Genomic DNA, 18880 nt, shown 5'->3' on the forward strand with positions numbered 1-18880 from the left:
GAGGACAATAGAAGCAATCAAAGCCAACAAAAGTGCAACAACATGAAAGTGCTATGACAAGTCTCGGTTAGCCTAACGCAGTACACGTAGCAAGGTGTGTGTGTTTTTTTAAACGAGTAGATAGAATATAGAAAAAAACCCTGTTTTGTTTTTTTTTTGTTTTTTAAGAAACAAGTAGATAGAATAGAAAAAAAGAAAGCTAGTGTTAGTTTTTCAAGAAAAGCTAGCAGTTAGAGAATACATATGCAATTGATAGAGGGTCAAGTGTGTGTGTGTTTTTTTATATATATATAAAAAGAGGACAGATAGATCAAATAGAATTAGAATTGAGAGTGTTAGAGTTAGAGGGTCAAATAAAGATGGAAGAGATGTGTTTTAGCCGCTTCTTGAAGATGGCTAAGGATTCACCTGCTCGGATAGAGTTGGGCAGGTCATTCCACCAGGTGGGAACAGTTAATGGAAAAAGTCTGTGAAAGTGATTTTACGCCTCTTTGGGATGGCACAATAATGCGTCATTCACTTGTGGTATGCAAGCTTCTAGAGAACACATAGGTCTGAAGTACTGAATTTAGGTTAAGGGGTGCAGAGCCAGAGGTGATTTTGTAGGCAAACATTAATGCCTTGAATTTAATGCGAGCAGCTATTGGTAGCCAGTGCAAATTGATGAACAGAGGCGTGACATGCGTTCTTCTCGGCTCATTAAGGATTAATCTTGCAGCGGCATTTTAGACTAATTGTAGAGGTTTGATGGGATTGGCTGGAAGACCTGCTAAGAGAGCATTGCAATAGTCAAGTCTGGAGAGAACAAGAGCTTGAACAAGGAGTTGTGTTGCATGTTCCGAAAGAAAGGGCCTGATCAGTTTTAGCAATGTGGTCTGAGAAATTCAGCTAATCATCAATCACAACTCCAAGGTTTCTGGCTGTTTTTGAAGGAGTTACGGTTGATGAGCCTAACTGGAAGGTGAAATTGTGATTAAGTGATGGGTTTGCTGATAAATCTATAATTTATCTTCAATAAATAGAGCGAGGGAACTTGCTACTGTTGTCTCCAGCATTTCCAAGAGGTTCCTAAATTACAAATAAACTCTTTTTAAAAGATCACTTTTTATCCTCAGTCTTTGCCTAAGGAAATGCTGGGGAAATAAGCAGCTATGAATATTTCATATATTTTTATGCATTAACATCATTCTTTATCCAGACATTTATAGAGGCATGCGATACCACTTAACCAACTGCTCCATAAAATACTATCAACACATTTGACACGAATCAGCCTTAAATCTGTTTCGATATTATAGCCGTCTCCGGTAGTAACGATGAAAAATGCAGTAAAAATTAAAAAGGGAGCAGGAAATAGTGGGTTCTGCTTCCCTGCTGTGTGATTCAGCCAAGATATTTCAGAGACAACAGCCCACTATCTGGCTCCACCGCTGCAGAGGTTACATGGGGGTACAGGATGTAGGTTAGCAGTTGGACAACGATGAGATAACCACTAGAGACACTTTCAATAATGATATGGCAGCATATTGATACTGGGAAAAGCTAATCTTTCACAGACTTTCATATGCTACTGCAGAGGAATGTGCATGGATATCGACAAATATGCACATTGCATCGTTCTAGCCGTGGGAGAAGCGAAATTTGTGTTCAGACTGACTTCTCTTATCACAGTACAGTTTGGGTCACCATTTATGGGCGTAAATGTGAAATCACTTTAAAAGTTAGTATTTTCATGCCGAAGGGAATTTGGTTTGCTCATATCGCATGCAAATTCGAAAGCTGGTTTAAAACATTGTAGTTGGGTTTTCAATTATTGTGCCTAAAGTACAATTCTGCTGCCTCCCAATATAAAAAAATGTAGATAGTGTGCTTGTCGCTGCTCCTAAACCCACACATTTTTATACATAAATCTAATAATGTGAAAAAAGCCGTTATGAACTCGCCAAGCAGGTGCAGCACTGCCTCTTATCAATATTCAGCATGGATATAATGGCTTTTAAATCAGTTCTCACTCACAGAGCTCCTTAAATAGCCCTCTATGCACATCAAAAATTCATACACTCTTCTCACCTAGATAAAACATTCATATTCTACAGTTTGTAGAAATATAGGGACATGCATTTTATGAATAGTAGATTTAAGAGGCACTGAAAAGGGAATGGTTATAATCAGATGAAAGATGACCATTTGCTTCAGCAGAAATCAGCCCAATAACGATTACTTCAGTTACTCCAGCTGCTCAATGTCAGGTCAGATCTTCAACTAGCAAGATTAGCCAGCCTTTCACCCACTATTTCGGTGCTAAGACTGCTAGGTTGGGGATAAAATATAGTTACTTGAGGCCAGTTACTCTACTTCTGCTGATTAGTTGGTGTTAAAGAACATCAAGTAATTGGGGTCAAAGAGAACACATTTTGCTGTCTGGGGTCCTCAGAGGCACGGGGATGATAGTTCTCAGTTCAGATTGGCCGTCAGTCATCCCATGTGAATAATTCATGTTATCACATTGATGGCTTAATTAATTTCCTCTAGTAATTAGAGTAAGACTAAGTTGTTAAACTTTTGGAAGGAATTAGATAAAGGAGCTTGATAGAAATGGAGGAAGTTTGGGTTTTATCACAGTCTAATGCAGCTGTTCCTACTTCCTTTTACAAGTATCGGAGTACAAAACGTCTTTCAGAGGCTCAGCTTGAGGCCAACATAATTACTAGTCTTAGCTATTGGAAATACTTATTCATTTACAGAATTTTCATTAATCTTGCATTAGGCTATTTGATCATTTTAAATGTGCTTTTGAATGCTGGTTGCAATTAAGACGAGGCCTTGAAAACGACAGCAATTTCGAAGGAAAACAGTAAGCGTACCGTTTAAGGCTGCGTGGAGGAATGCAGCTTTTTGGGCATGTCTCTATACTTCAGATTCCTTGTGAGTCTGAATCATATTCCAGGAAAAACCAAAGCATTTAATGAACAAACTACACGTGGGTCCAATTTATTTTAAAAGGACATATTCCATCTCGAAGTTAAATTACAGTTGATTACCACTAAGCCTAAAATGTAAACACAGACTCATGAAACTTAGTCTGCATGTCCATTCATAACAAGCAAAAATGATGGTCAGTTTTCAGTTGGTACACAGAAGAAATCAAAATGCAATTATAGGTCATAAACAAAGGAATTGAAAAAAGTGGCTAAGTAAATTCCCTAACCTCATGCTGTACTTGTGGACATGTGGATCTTTATAAAGCATCGTGAGTGCATTGATAAGCAGTGAGGTAAACGTTATTTCCCTTTCATAAACTCCCGTGCTTTATAAGCTCCTGCTTTTCGCAGTCTGGAAGAGTGATGCACTACCTTATCCTCTACCGTGCGATGGATAACCCTCCCAAACAGAGGCCTCTGTTTACGCAGAACCAAGCTAGAGATTTACGACTCCCTGCAGTAACAGCCGTACTTCACTGCTACGTCTTGCTTCCAGCTCTTCATCTTCCGTGATGAGGTAAACCAGAGGGGTCTGTCGGCTCCACGGGATTCTCCTGTGCGCTTTTTAAGAGAATGGTGGATGTGGCACCATGAGGACTGAACGTGTTTACACTCACACCATGTCTGGAGGTGGTGTGACACATTCCAACCTGGGCCTATGAATAAGCTTGAGCCATTGCACAGTCATATCTCAGCCATTGTAAGACCCAGGAGGACACGTGAGTTTAAGCTTTTCAACAGGATTGATATTTTTGGAACCGTGCATTTCCCCAATGTGAATATGTGATGGTGGGAGGAGCTTTCTGACAGCGTAGTGAGAGATCTTCTCATATTATGATGGAGTTCAAGACCTTTTGCTCATACTTTTTGCTCATATTAGTCATGTTTTACCAGAGTTTGTGGTCCAAATTTAATGCAATGAGAAAAAAAAAAAAACGTATACCGCAGAAGAATTGAAAAACAAATGACTCTTATGAACCTTGTAAGTGAACTAAACACATACAAAGCAACTAGTACAACCGCTTATTTTAAAATGAGGCACATTATTTCACATTTTTATTATATCAGTTAAAAATATATATAAAATATATCCAAATAAATCACAAATCCTAGGGTTGGGTATCGTTTGCATTTTAACGATTCCGATTTCGATTCTGCGTATCAATTCCAATTCTTATCGATTCCGAGTCAATATAAAAAATGAAGACAAACATTTAAATGTCATACATTTATTCTGTGTCTTTTTTTACAAAGCAATCTGTTGCAGCAGAATAACATGAGCAAAAATCAGCAGCCTACAGAATACTTAGGCCTACAAGAGGAACATTATGCTTTTAACAAAAATAGCCACATCAAAAACAACTAAACTAATACAGATTTCAAATATTAAAGTGTTAAAGATAAGTAAACAGTCACACACTATAAAATGCAGGGTTAAATACAACCCAGTGCTGGGTAAATATTGAACAGAACATGCTGGGTGGTTTTCAACCAACAATTGGGTTAAATGTTTAACCCAACCTTCTGGGCAGTCGATGAGTTGGTCCATCCATATTTTATTATATTGTATTTAACCCAGCATTTTTTAGAGTGCAGTAACAAAATTGGAACAAACAAATCAGTTAGCAATACCATTACTAAATACAACTGAACCAAATTTCAGTTACAGAAACTGTAATTAAAGATTTAAAAACTGCATAGTTTTCTTTTCATAAATAAAATATTGATGACTTAATTAAAAGTATTACATATATTCAGTAAAGAAGATCAGTGAATGGTTTTCTTTTGTTCTTTGATTAACATTAATGACAGGCAGCACATTTATTAGGCTGCCGTTTCTTTAACACAGACTGCACGCAGATCTAGAAATACTGGACGTGCGTTTTCTTTCTCATCTCAAACGGCTGTGTTTATGATCATATACTGACATAGTTTTCTGCATACTGGTCGATAAATATGAAAGAAGCCACTTTCGGCCCGGAACAACCTTTTCTGCAGTGGAAATGCACGTAACGATTTGAGAACGGACACAGGCTGGGCGTTTCATATGCATGCACTGCACGCAAACAGTGCACAAGTTCTTTCTGTTCCTGCACTTAAATCACTTTAAAATGCGAACACAGTAATCGGTAAACAGTGCACGTGCATTATCAAAATGCACGTGCCTTATCGAATACCCAGTACTTGGAAATTTGGAACCGGATCTAAAATGGAACCGGTTTTCGATACCCAACCCTAAATCAAACCAAGAGTTTCTGAATCAGAATCCAATCCTATTCAAATTAGGCATTATGTATTGATAACCCAAGCCCTTGCTTTCCCTGGGTTTTAGGGCACCATGGTATTTCATTTGAAGGTTAGATAGGCCAGTTGTTCACCGCAAGGCTTTAAACAAAAGCAGTCTCTGAACACCAGTCTACGTTAATTGATAGGAAACAGGATCCTTTCAGACCAGGGATTACCATCGGGGAAATTGATTGGTCAGCAGCTATGCTCCTGAGCCAGAAAAAGTGGCACCTGTTAAAATCGCTACTTTTAAAAAGGTCACAGAAAGTTATTTGGGGAACGCTGCCGTGTAAAATGGCTACATGGACCATTAACAGGAGGGTCTGTTTATTTGGGGAGGTGATTAGGGTTTGAGCTGTAGACCGCAGAATGCCACACACACACTCTGTTGTTGCACAGGCACTGGACTCTGTACCCACTTCACACAGTCATAGATATACATTCAGTGACCTTGAATCTGGGCCTGTTTCCAAATTTGCATCAAGAAATATCTACTTGGAATGAAAAATAGCAAGCCTTTGCATGATAATTCTATTTCCTAAAAATATCTAATATCTCTAATACCTGTGTATGTCTGCGGCTGATTTTATATACTCTCCGGAGAATGCTTCCGGAGAAACTGGCTAGGCTGACTCTAACTCAATTACGTGGGTGGTAGGTGGGCTAGTTATGACAGAAGACTAAGGTATCGTTATTCTAAAACTTGCAGAGGTGGATATGCAGAGACTGACTGAAATGTTTTGGCAGCGAATGCCTAACAAACCTCCCCTCGCCCTTGGATAACAAATGGCAGGGCTTCAAACAAGCAATGACTTCCAAATAGGCCAAAATTCACATCACTCACAACCAGCACCTAGAAGCACTGGTAGCACTTTACAATAAGGCTCAATGTGTTCATTTTAGCAACTAAAATTAAATAAATAATAAAACAAAAATGATGCTTTTGCAGCATTTATCAATCTTGGTTAATGTTAAATTATATTATACATACCACCGTTCAAAAGAATAATTTTTGTTTAGTCTTTTTTGTGGTTTTTTTCTCAAATCATTAGAATGATTTCTGAAGGATCATCACTGAAGACTGGAGTATCAATGCTGAAAATTCAACTTTGCCATCACAAGAATAAATCAATTAAAAAATATATCAAAATAGAAAACAGTTATTTTAAACTGTAATAATATTTTACAATATTACTGTTTTTACTGTATTTTTGGTCAAATAAATCCATGGTGAGCATAAGATACTTCACTTTTGAATGGCAGTGTATATACTTGCGTTTATTGTTAACATTTAAAATAATAATAATAATAATAACAATAATAATAAACTGCAGAAAATGTGTAGAAATTAATCAAAAGAATTTAACCAAAATAAATGCTGTGAAAGTATACTTACTATAGGTTTATTTTAGCCATAGTATTAACTAATGAACTCTATCGTAAAGTGTTACAAAGCACTTTGGAGACTAATACCATACTGTACCATATGTATTGGAGGTTACTGTGGAGAAGAGGATAAGTTCAAAATTAAAAATTGTCCTGCTTTTTGAAGGCCATCCACTACACAATTTGTTCAAAGGACTCAGAAGCTCTTTTAGTGAGCGTTTAGTAATGCCCGGGGCACTAGTGAGCGCATGAGAAGGTCTTTTGTTCCCGCAGCGGTCAGATATTTCAACGAACACTGTTAATTATTGAATATTATTTTTGTCTTTTATAGTGTTTGTATTTTATATTTTTGAACTGTGAAATTTAATCCTTCTTCAATTGTGTCTACTAATCAGGTTTTATTAGTCTCCTAATGCAGAATTATGTATCTGTCTGTTGGCTGTATGGTTGGTGGCAAACCAGTTTCCCTATCGGGATTAATAAAGTTTTCAATCAATCAATCAATACTGATTCCCAATGTGCCTTATTATTTTGACACAAAATAATGGCTAATGATGAAGATTTTCCCACTGTACCATTAAAGAGGAATACGGTGTAAGATTTGCACAACCTTTGATTTCAAAATGTTTCTCATTAGCAGCAGCAGTACTGGCACAGAAACAGGCCTGTAACTCCAGGCACATGCTCCAGCACAGATTAGAGTCATCTCTACTACGCAACCATTTGTTCCTCATGGGCATGTAACCTCACGCTGTTCTCACCGAGACACACCTGAAAAATTAAAGCTAGTTGGGTCAGGAACACATTAAATTTGAAAGTTGTTAGGGCATGTGACCGATAACCGCATTTCTGTTGCCGCTATTCAGCCTAAGCAAATACTTTTACATATACGACAAGAAACCACAGAAGAGGTAATTAAAGCAGAATCGATGCAACACTAGGATCCAACTTCAATTTAGCGAAGGGGTCCGGAGAAACCATTTTATCCGAGTGGCATGTGTACATGATAATGACGTTCATATGTCACGTTGAAGGGCAGAGGCCCGTGTGGTTGGAATGATGAGTGAGTTTCGCTCCGCAGCTCTGAGGTGCCCCTAGCCGTCCAGAAATCTTTCAGCACAACAAGGGTCAATTAGGTGGAGCGCACATAACTGCCGTATTACAGAATGGCTTTGTATGATAATTGAGTCCGTATGCCAGAGCATACGGCACCCATAACGTGAATGAGAGTGAGGCTTTAATCCAGGAAGGTGGCAAATACCCAAACCCCACCAGCGTTTGATTGAGAAGAAGAAACCAGAATCTGCTGCACTTTAGATAGATCCACCGAGAGGTCTCGCTCTCACGTGAAGATTTATGAATGCTCTGGGATTACTGGGCTACTAAATGCTGAATTTAGGGGTTAGATGATGATGATGAAGATGATGATGTAGGGAAGTGCAGAGTGATGTGACAGGGCAGGCAGAAATAAAAAGTGGACTCAGCCAACAGAGTATAAGTGTGTGTTTCAGAGGAAGAGGAAGCGGGCGGCTGATTTTGGCAGCATGCGGTTCCTTGTGAAATATGCTACCACACAGTCGGCGGAGCGTTCCTGACTGCTTGACACAATGATGTAGCTCTGAATTCCCAGGGTTCAACACGCGACGTGCTACAGTAATTCTCCGTCCTTATATAGCCGACTAGCACATCATTCAAGACGCTAACGGTTGAAAAGGAGTTACAGCAATATAAAAAGTGGGGAAAACACTGCACACTTTTTATCTCCCACTCACACATATTGACAGACGGCTCCAGAAACACACACACACACACAGAGACACTCTCTAAACAAATGAGATGTCCTTGGCTACTCTCTAATTTGTGTTTGTCTCAAGGCCAGTCCCTCAAATCAATCCCAGTGCCTCTTTAGCAGCTTGTTTAAATGGGTTGATGTTTCTTTGGTGAAAAGCTTAATTATTTACTTTGAATGTGCCTCACAAGGGGACCACGAAATGGTAATTGCAAGCTGCACTCGCTCTTTCCCTTGTTCAAACCCTTTTTGCCTGTGTTAGGATCCGGCTTCAGATGATTGGCCATGTCTGACAACACGATGGAGCGAGGTGACAGACAAACTGCCTTTCCAACTGATCGCTATTCCAAAGCACAAATGCTGGAGTTTACATCATGTTGGATTACAAAATCCTATTCTTCCTGCCAACCTGCCAAGTGCTGTGGTCTTTCCATGTATCGAAATATGTTTTTGCCGTTAAGGCGGCTAGATGGTGTGCTGCCAACTTGTGAGATGCTAAGGGCTAATGTGTTTTGGTTTTCAAAGAACACCGTATTTAAAAACCATTACAGCTGCTGCAATGTAAATCAAGTGTCATAAATTAATCATTCTACAGTTTGGTTACATAAATATAATAATCTGAGCAGGAAGATTTGAAATTGCGCTTATTATACCACAAAAGGCTACGATTTTTACATTTAAGAATGAAAAAATCTGAATGTGCCAGGTTTACTTTATTTCCACAGTTGCATAATTTTTAGCATTTTCGTGGATAGATAAGTGTATTAACTTTTTTTCCAACTACACACAAGAACTAAAATATGGATGATTTAACATCAAGCAATGCCACTTGCAAGTACGACAGAATATAACAAATGTATTACACTTGTACATACTATTAATTTTTTTAAAATAAATAAAATAATAACACAAACAGTAACGACTTCAGTTTTCCACCATAAATGAATTAATTTAAATTAATAAATAAGCAAATAAATAATTACTAATTCCAATGAAGAGTCCAATGAGAGTCAAATTAGAAAGGCATGACTTGATTCTTATACAAAACCTTTAAACTTTTTCAACTGGCAGCAGATCATTATTATTTTTTTGTATTTTTTGCCTTGACATCTAATCAGCAGCAATACGAGATGTTAAACGTTTATCTTATCGCAATTCAAATCATAATCACTCGTTATATGACTTTTGTTCCAAATCTTGCAGCCCTATTTCTGACAGAGCACTGAAATTTCCAGTAAAAGACAGCATCCTCATTTGCAAGATCAATACCTTCTGACGGTGTTGCATCACAGCAAAAACACCTGTGAGGTAAATAACATGGTAAAGAAGCATAAAAAATATCTGCTTCAAACTGACAGGTTTAGAAACTTCATCGCACATCGAGCTGATGAAAACGATATTTGCATGCACCCTACTCCTTGCCCTAGGGCCATAGACCAAAGCAATAACGATTAAAAATGTGTACATTGTGCATGCATGAACACAGAGGAATCCAATTTGTCACGGCTGCGTGGTTTGGAGGTTTTGCTGATGCCTTTCTTCTGGCTGAGCGTGGTAGGGATATGCCTCTCCTGGGCTGCTTATACAGCGTAGGCGCTCTGAACAAGGGATGTATGCTCTTGTCTCAGTGACTAATGACCAGAGATGCATTGTTTTCTGACTTAATCTACATTATGACAGCAGAATAGAGATATTGTACAGCATTCGGAGAAAGAGTTACACATGGGGACCTTTCTTCAGGTTGACCTACGAGCAAAGTAATGTATTCCAGTTGGATCTCTGCCTCTTTAGTTTTATCTTGTGTTGCAAGTTGCATGCACTTTGAATAACCCCAACAGAGAGCGCATAAAGATGATGCATCCAAGAGCTTCTGTCCTCAGTCTCCTGCAATGAAAATCAACCGTGACCCCATTTATTGTTGTACAAAAGACAATCCCCAAATAAACCCTTTCTTTGCCCGTGTGATTATATTAACCAGTCAATTCTGCTTGGTCATTAACCTGCCAAAACAATGGTTTACCACCCATTTTATGAGCTTTAAGAGCCTTAAATCAGTAAAATTTGCTAACAGTCAGCATAATTCTGTGCTGGGATCTTCTCATTGGTATGGGATTCCCAGGAACCTCTGTGAGTCCTCCATGCAAGCCAAAAAAGCTGGTAACGCTTTAGATTACAACCCGCAAAGAACTACGTACGTATACTGAATTTACAAGGTACGTTTCTGTAATTATAGTGTATCTATAAAGAACGTACGTGTAGGTATAAGGGAACAATATGTTACGTTTGGGTAATAAGGGGGTAACAACCAGATATGCAACCTGCAAAGAACTGCATAAGTAAACTGAAGTTGCAGCGTAACGTTTTTGTAATTATAGTGTATGTATAGAGGAATAATATGCAACGTTTGGGGAATAAAGGGGTAACGACCTGTAAAATGACAAATCATTTATACTGTAAGTATTCTGAAACTAAGGGGTACCTATTCTAATATTACGTGGTATGGCCTAAACAATAATCTTGTGTTTAGGAGTGATTTAGAAAGACAATATTCTTTGTATAATTTTATACTGGTATTTTATTATAGGCCTAGGTATTTTTAACCATTATATTATTAAAGAAAACATGATGATTACTGAACAACAAAACAGGACATCTAGTGAAATTAATTAATGAGCTATGATTTATAATTCACAAGTCAGCTTACTTTACTTTAATCACAGCAGCAACTTCCCAACAATTAAACAATTAAATTAAAACTAGTGCAATATTTTTCTCTGTAATTACTGTGCAAATATACACTTGTTCTGTTTTTAAGTCCAACTTAAAGTCCAACTCCCTTTATCCATACAGTTACAGGGTAAATACAACATTTGCGGGCTGTAAATTAAAGTGGTGCTTGTTCCCCCTTATTCTATGTAGTTACAAGCTACAACAAATTGTTCTAAAATGACAATGTTTATACAGTAGGTCATACATTATATATCAGGCAGTGTTTCCCCTATAATTTTTCCAGCAGCGGTGCTGTTATGTGCCGGAGGTTGTTATCAAGCCGCTCGCGGGGGTTTTTTTTTTATTTTAATAACCCCTTAAACCATGACTTCTGGCAAGTTTTGTGGATAGAAATGCACATTTTGAGACATACAAACTTGACATACCATCAACAGAAGGCATGATTATTGCAGCACGTACCTTGAACTGGTCACATACAAGATTAGGACAGGATTATTCATGTTTTTCTTTTGTGTTAATTTTCAGCTGTAAGGTAGAAATAGATAGTGGAAAAATGAAACGGCACAACCCAGAAAAAGATTATTTACAATTTATTGAAAATTGTATCCTAATGGCAAGGGCCACACCCAATCTGTGAGCACTTAATTTTTCTGGGCTTTTCATAGAAGGTTCATATCATGTAGGGTGTCATATCAGGTGAGTTTTTATTGATCGGATGTTGGGTTATTTTTTTGTGAAAAAGGGTATGTACCAGGTATCTGCATGAAGAGATTTCAGTGTGTCTGGAGCTGTAGGTATACAGAAATCACGTCAATATGTCTTAATGAATGAATAATGGATCTGATTAAAATCACCCTATTCAGTGTGGAAAAGTCACGCTCACAGTTCACACTGGAGATTGGTATGCCACAGGATTTCACCCATCTGAAAAATGAATGGTATTTTCAATACCAGTGAAAATTCACGCTTTTCGGTACCAATTTCGCAGTTCGCTTTCTCCTTTCCACAAGCGCTTGCTCGCTCTCCCGTGGCGTCTGTCATTGCTATGCAACCATGAACAGAGGAGCGCAAAACGAGAGTGCCGCGTCGCTTTCCGCGCCCACATTTGAAATATTTGCATATGAACGTGAATGTGAACGGCCCCTTATGGCAACGTGACATTAGCCTAATCAAAAATAATTTCCATTTGTGGCTCTTTCCTCCTTTCTTGTCAACAAGTGGATTCAGAGCCATCGCATTAGCAGCGCCGCCGGTCGCCATGTTTGTGTTTTTAGGTATGTAAGTGAATGACGTGAATGTCGTGATTTTACTGATCATGTGAAGATTTTTCAGCAGCGCTGAAAATCCAGCGGCGGCGCTGCGCCGCTGCTTAATACATTGTAGGGGAAACACTGTCAGGTAATATCAATATTAACATGGTGACTGTTTAATTAAAATATTATTTGAAATTTGGGTTTTTAAATTAAAATCACACAGAATATGACAACAGTAACAACACAGGCAACACATAATAAAAGATAAAAATGTATTACACCAGTTAAGAAAAAGCAAAGCAGCTCCATACTTATACAGCGTATACAGTTAAACCAAATTTTCTAAACCAAAGATTTTGTTCAATTTGTTCATGTTTTTCACCCACTGACTATTATGGCCAAACCATCACGTCAATAAACACACAGTAATAAACACTGAAGTCAATATTAAACTGTGTATTATAACTAACTGACAGGATTTTACCGTCTTTGATTTTACCGTTTTGATCCACCTCCTCAAGTACCATTTTGACTTACTTCAGTTCCCGGCTTTACTGCTCAATGTTGTGAAAACATACTCGGACAAAACTCTCCAGTTTTAAAAGAACACATTCCAGTCGGTTTCAAAAATCTCTCTCCTCTTCGCTTCGATTAGTTTTCTTGTATTTTCGACACATATTCCTGTCATGACACGGATAGACTCGTCTCAAGCACCATTCAAGCTGTTTCCAGTTCCTGATCAGCACATTCACTGCTCCAGTTTTAAACGAACACAGTTTCAAAGTTGTCCCTCGTCTGCGCTTCGATTATTTTTTTTCCTATTTTCCACACGTTTCCATCTTCAGCACTACAGACACGGATTTCGTCGCACACAGAACCGTTCGCGTTTGAACCTCCACATTCTTAACCAGGGTTGCCAGGTTTTCACAACAAAATCCACCCAATTGTTACTCAAAACTAGCCCAACTGTGTTTCGACGGGGGTTCCCCGGTAAAACAAAATCCCAGGGAAAACCGCAGACTTGGCAACACTGTTAACCCAGGACTGTCGGGTTACTTTTATTACTGATATCCACCCAAATTGGGTCAAATCAAGTCAGCTTCCCAACGCAACAGTCTCAACCGAGCGTTGGGATTGAAACAACAACCTAGCGTGTTTAAAAAGTAGGCCTACACAGTATACATTTTTGCTAAATTACTTTCAAATATATGATTGTTGTATAGCCTACATACCACTTAATATTAGAATAGGTACCACTTAGTTTCAAAATACTTATTGTAGAAATAATTTGTAATTTTACAGGTCATTACCCCTTTATTCCCCAAACTTCACATATTATTCCCTTATATCTACACGGAGGTACTGAATAGGTACACTATAATTACAAAAAAGTTACACTGTAAATTCCGTTTACTTACGCAGTACGTGGCGGGTTGTAATCTAAAGCGTTACCAAAAAGCTTTCTTGGAGATGGAAGCCACAGATGGGCCGCTCACGAACTGTCAGAAACAGATGCTGCTCTACAACACCCTGTTATGTTCTAGAACCAACTGCAAATGGATAAATATTCATAAGAGTGAAGCAGACGTGTGGCTACAGGTTTCCTCTCTCGGATATCCTTGTGAATATTTAAATCTGGCCATAAGGGACCCTAGGCTTTCCTAGACTCGCAGGGTTAACCTCAAACAGGTTTGAGCTCCTTCTGCTACCTCTGGACAAGAGTTAACATTGCTACGCATTTACATTAATGCATTTGGCAGATGCTTTTATCCACAGTGGCTCTCAGTACATTCAATACCAGCAAACAGAATCCCAGATCTGCTAGCACCATTCTTTACCAGATTAACCATTATTGAGGCTGCAATGGCATACTAGAACTCATAATTGTCAGACATTGTGATCATGCTAAATTATTGCTATATAACACTCAGATTTTCAATTACTTAGCATAGCAAGCATACTATAAAAATCTAAAATGATTAGTCTGGGATCTATAATAACAAAAAGTCAGACAGAGGCAAGCTTGTATTAAAATGAAGAGGGTAAAGGTCAAACATTAATGCTGCTCTAACCTACACTGCATTTTAGCTGTCTCATAAGCACTAAGAGTGAACACTTCACATCATGCTGAATGAGACACCTCACAAGATACTCCACACTGACAGAGAGAAGAAACAGCACCATTCAAACCTGTTTGAGTGGTCATGTTTGAGTGTCATGATGTCACAGCACCCTGAGGCTGGATACAGATGGTGGACACACAGACAGATCTAAAACATGCTAACTAGCACTTCATAAATAAAAACTGTTAAATATGCAATGACCTTTCATATTAAAGCATGATTTCTATACCAAAACAATTTTTTTTTTTTTTTTTTGCATTTTTAATTAAAAATACATGAAATAGACATTTAATCTCTTAATGAAAAAAAAAAAAAAAAACTTGTAGTGCTAATAATTAACACTCTGATTCTAAATCCACCAAAAATCCTGAACAGATGTAAATTTGGAACAGGATATAAATTTGAGGGCAATTAGTACTCATTTTAAAGGATGTAAGAATAACAGTAAAGGATGGTCTCAGCTCTTTTCTGATGAGGTGAGAAATATTGAGCTGTAAATGTTTAATGAATGCCAAATAAATAACTAATTTCTTCATTTCTTCTGAGTGCCTCCAGTGACAGTCAAATAATGTAATCAGCTTGGTTGTACACTGAGCATGCTTGACCACTCTATATGGCATGTGATTTGACCTAATACGAAATATTTCACTTACTCAAATTCAGAGATAAGTCAATATCTTGCGGGCTTTCTTTTTAGCGGCCATGTGCGTGAGAAACTATGTGTGGAAGGTACACTTCATTACCTTTATCTCTTGTTCACATTAAAACCAGCGAATTGAACACAATGTTTTTCAACATGAGCGCATGACGCTCCAAATAGTTTTGAAATATAATAGTTCCAAAAGAACACACAAAATGGAACTAATGTGAGTCAGATTTTATTTTGCATTACTTACTTATGGAATACACTTATGTTTTGCATTAAACGCAGAAAATCACTGATGGTTGACTGAAAGGATCCTTTTAAACAATCCAAAAGCACACTGTTAATTAAGGATGCAAAATACTACCAAACTTTTCAAGGACACAAACTACACTATCGAACTGAATATAGAAGGCAACTTAAAATATGAATTAAGTTTAACCAAGTCCAATGACTTGGCGTGGCAAAAAAATAAATAGCACAATGTACTACAAAGTAGAGCTGATTAAGAAGTCACGCACTGATTATTTTGAACATCCAGTGCGTGCTTGGATGGAGTCAGTTGCGTCTGTTTTCATTTAAAAAGGGTCATCATCACTAACCTTGGGGTAAAAAGAACCAAAGTCAAATATCAAACAAACAATAAGGCTTGAGTCTAAAAATATGAATCAAGAAAAACATCCTGTGAACATATGTTCAGTTTACAGAGACACCACAGTTAACATTAACACCTAGCATAATTACCGCATGCTAAGCAGCATTGCGACTCAGCGGAGGCGTGATGAGAAGCCATTCAGCAACAGCTTTTACACCCGATAAAGAAAAATTAAAAGTAGTGACCTGCTGGGCTGGATCACACCCTCAAATTACCCCCCTGAGTAATCCATAACCATCTCCTGAGTGCAAATTATTCAATCTGCTACAGTACGGAGTGTGCTGCTGACACCCAATATGTTCATAATGCCATGGCCTCATTATGAAAGCCTCTCTTTAATACCTGCAGCTGCAATTATGAACTTTTCCTCGTTAATGTCGATTCTCAGGCTTGATAATAGGTAATGGTTTCTTTCGACCTAGAGTGAGACCCATTAAAGACACAAGGGTAGATTTTCTTGTCGATACTTTGAGAAGAGACACGCACAGTGGCATTGAAAGCGGGTTTTAAGGGGTCTGACGTGATGAGATGATCTCCTGCCAGTCGATGGAGAGCTGTCTGCCAAAAACACACTTCATTGATATTTGTCAGCATGTAGGCCAGGGTTTCAATGTATAATCAATACAAAGCTTCTCCTTACTATCCATAGTAGGCTCTATTAAACCATAAATGGACATTAATAAAGAAAATGAGCATTACAAGCGTGATGAGGTAGCAGAAAAATGGTAAAGCTGCTGTAAGAGAACAGAAACTGTGTTACAGAAAAGAACAATAGCCTGGAACGATTATTCTTGAGAGGTGACAGAAGCAGTGCCTTTAAGCTGTTATCCTGACCACAGACTGATGTTTTTATCTTTTTGGGACTTTTTATGGGTGGACCATATCAGTTGCTGCTCCATCATGTTTCCTGACCCGAGGAGAAAAGCAGCGTTACTCTTCACACCCGTGACCACTTAACCAGGATCCCCCCACCAAGGGGTTGCACGTTAAAGGGAAAAAGGAAAACGAATGGAAAGAAAAAGTGCAGTCTCGCTGTGGATTCCAGGCCCATGAGTTAGCTCGTCATCCCAGGATGAGTTATGGCTCCCCGTGGTCCTCTGGTAACTATAAACAAGAACCTCTGGGGCGGCCTCGACTGCAGGCCACATGCACTGGACCATTATGCGTCTGCTAGCCCGTTACACCATCCAGATATCACAAGCCAAACCCAAACACAATTCGGGAAAATGACAGACAAAAAGTACTTCAGTTCATTACATTAACCTGTTACGCCACTCTGGATGGAAACTAGCTTTAGTTTTACTTAGATACTTGAGCCAAATGACATGAGAGTTTAAACCCTTTGAGGACTCTTATATGTGTCTAGCCCTAATTCAATGCTTGCAGAACAGAAGTGAGGAAAGAGGCCCACAAGTGTTCAAGATTTCTGGGATGGAACTCAGTGCAGCTGTGGAGAGGGAAGCACAATATAAGGCAGCAAATTTATCAGGAACTTTCCTTGCAAGCCCTTAACTGATGAGTCTCGGTCCGTAAACTCCCTCAGACGGAATTACTAACAGCTGAGGTTCACGACAACCATGTGAAATTTGAACTTCACAAAAAATTTGCAATATCACAGAACCACCATCCAACACAAACCACGCTTGTATTTCTTTAATTACTTTGGACTCACAACGTAATGAATCGGGAATGAAGAAAAAAAATCTTCCAGATGAAGAGAACGCCGCTTGATCTTCAAATTCCAGACAGTTAAAAGACCATCAGACATCGGTGAATCTAATCAGTCGTACAACTGATTGGCCTCATTTCTTATCTAATGGTATGAATCAAGAGTTAAGCCCTCAAACATATCTTGCACAGAGACACCTCCATAATTCAGGATCTGTGTGGGCTGTAGCTCCTGTGATGAAGGGGTCAGTCAAGTGCACTTGGATTTCAGTGCTTCTAAGCGAACGAGTTGACAGAGGTTTTTCAGGACTCGGAGCTCAATCTCTCTACTCCAGGAGGAGTACGGCTCAACAGCTCATTCAGAGGGAAGACGTGAGCCTAGGCAACTTTGAAAGTGGTATAATATTGCAAGCTGACAGATAGCCATGCAAACAAAACAGGAGCTCAAAATACTGAGGTAATTGATCGCCAGGAAGGGCAAGGGTAAAAAGTTTCCCCTGAGCAGAAACAGGCACAAGCCTGTCCATCAAGCCACTCTGTCACCTGAAATTATCCAATAAAAGAGTTAGCACAGGACAGACTTAGTCTTCGACTTTAAAACACACATAAACGTTTGCTTAAGACCTGTGTAATGCGCAGACAGATGGCTTGTTTAAAGTCTGGAGTCTATGTTCTTTTTGTTCTAACGCTTGCATGTCCAATGGCCCCTCGTTCACATTCCTCAATGTTTGCTCTCGGTCGATTACAGTCACTTAAGGTGATTTAGAGGTTTGGTTTGCTTATCTAGCAAAAAGCATAAAGAGATCTGTGTTTTGACCGGTAAATAGACCTTAAGGTGCATCATTTCAACAGTTAACATTAATGCTTTAAGCGCTTAAACTAACAAGTAGTCTAATGTTCTATTAAATCTTGTGCTAACTTTAAAGACTATCATGGAAAGATAAAAACGTGCCAGCAAACATTGATTAAGCAATGGAACAGTGTGCATATTTATTGGGCAGTGTATTTCTTTTTACACCCTCTTCTGCTAATGAAAGATGGGCTATAATAAAAGTGTTGGTAAAGTCTGGCATTAAAAAATAAGAGTCATCCAGCATTGTTTTGGCAAAGCTAAGCAGCACCATCAAATAAGGTGCCTTATCAGAGACAAAGTAGAGGTTATCTGGGTACAGTCTGCTACAGTTGCCAAGTTGAAGAAAGAGATACCGTTTTCAAACCTGTTTAACAACATTCCACAAAACAATACAGCCATTAAGGGAAAACAAAGTAAAAAAAAAAAGTTTTGTACTGTATATTCAAAACATATATTCATGACAGCTTATTCTCAATTGTGATACATAATTTTGCTTTATGATTTCCTCCTCTG

At 38.5% G+C, this 18880-nt stretch overlaps 1 protein-coding gene across 1 annotated transcript in view; it reads right to left on the reverse strand.

Moving 5' to 3' along the window:
• Window positions 1-18880, reverse strand: part of LOC306854943 (ephrin type-B receptor 2-like) — a gene marked incomplete at its 5' end in the record, with an annotated part of 151013 nt that overhangs the window by 90215 nt on the left and 41918 nt on the right. The window lies entirely within an intron of this gene.

This window comes from Barbus barbus (assembly GCF_936440315.1).
Source record: "Barbus barbus genome assembly, chromosome: 35".
NCBI lineage: Eukaryota > Metazoa > Chordata > Actinopteri > Cypriniformes > Cyprinidae > Barbus > Barbus barbus.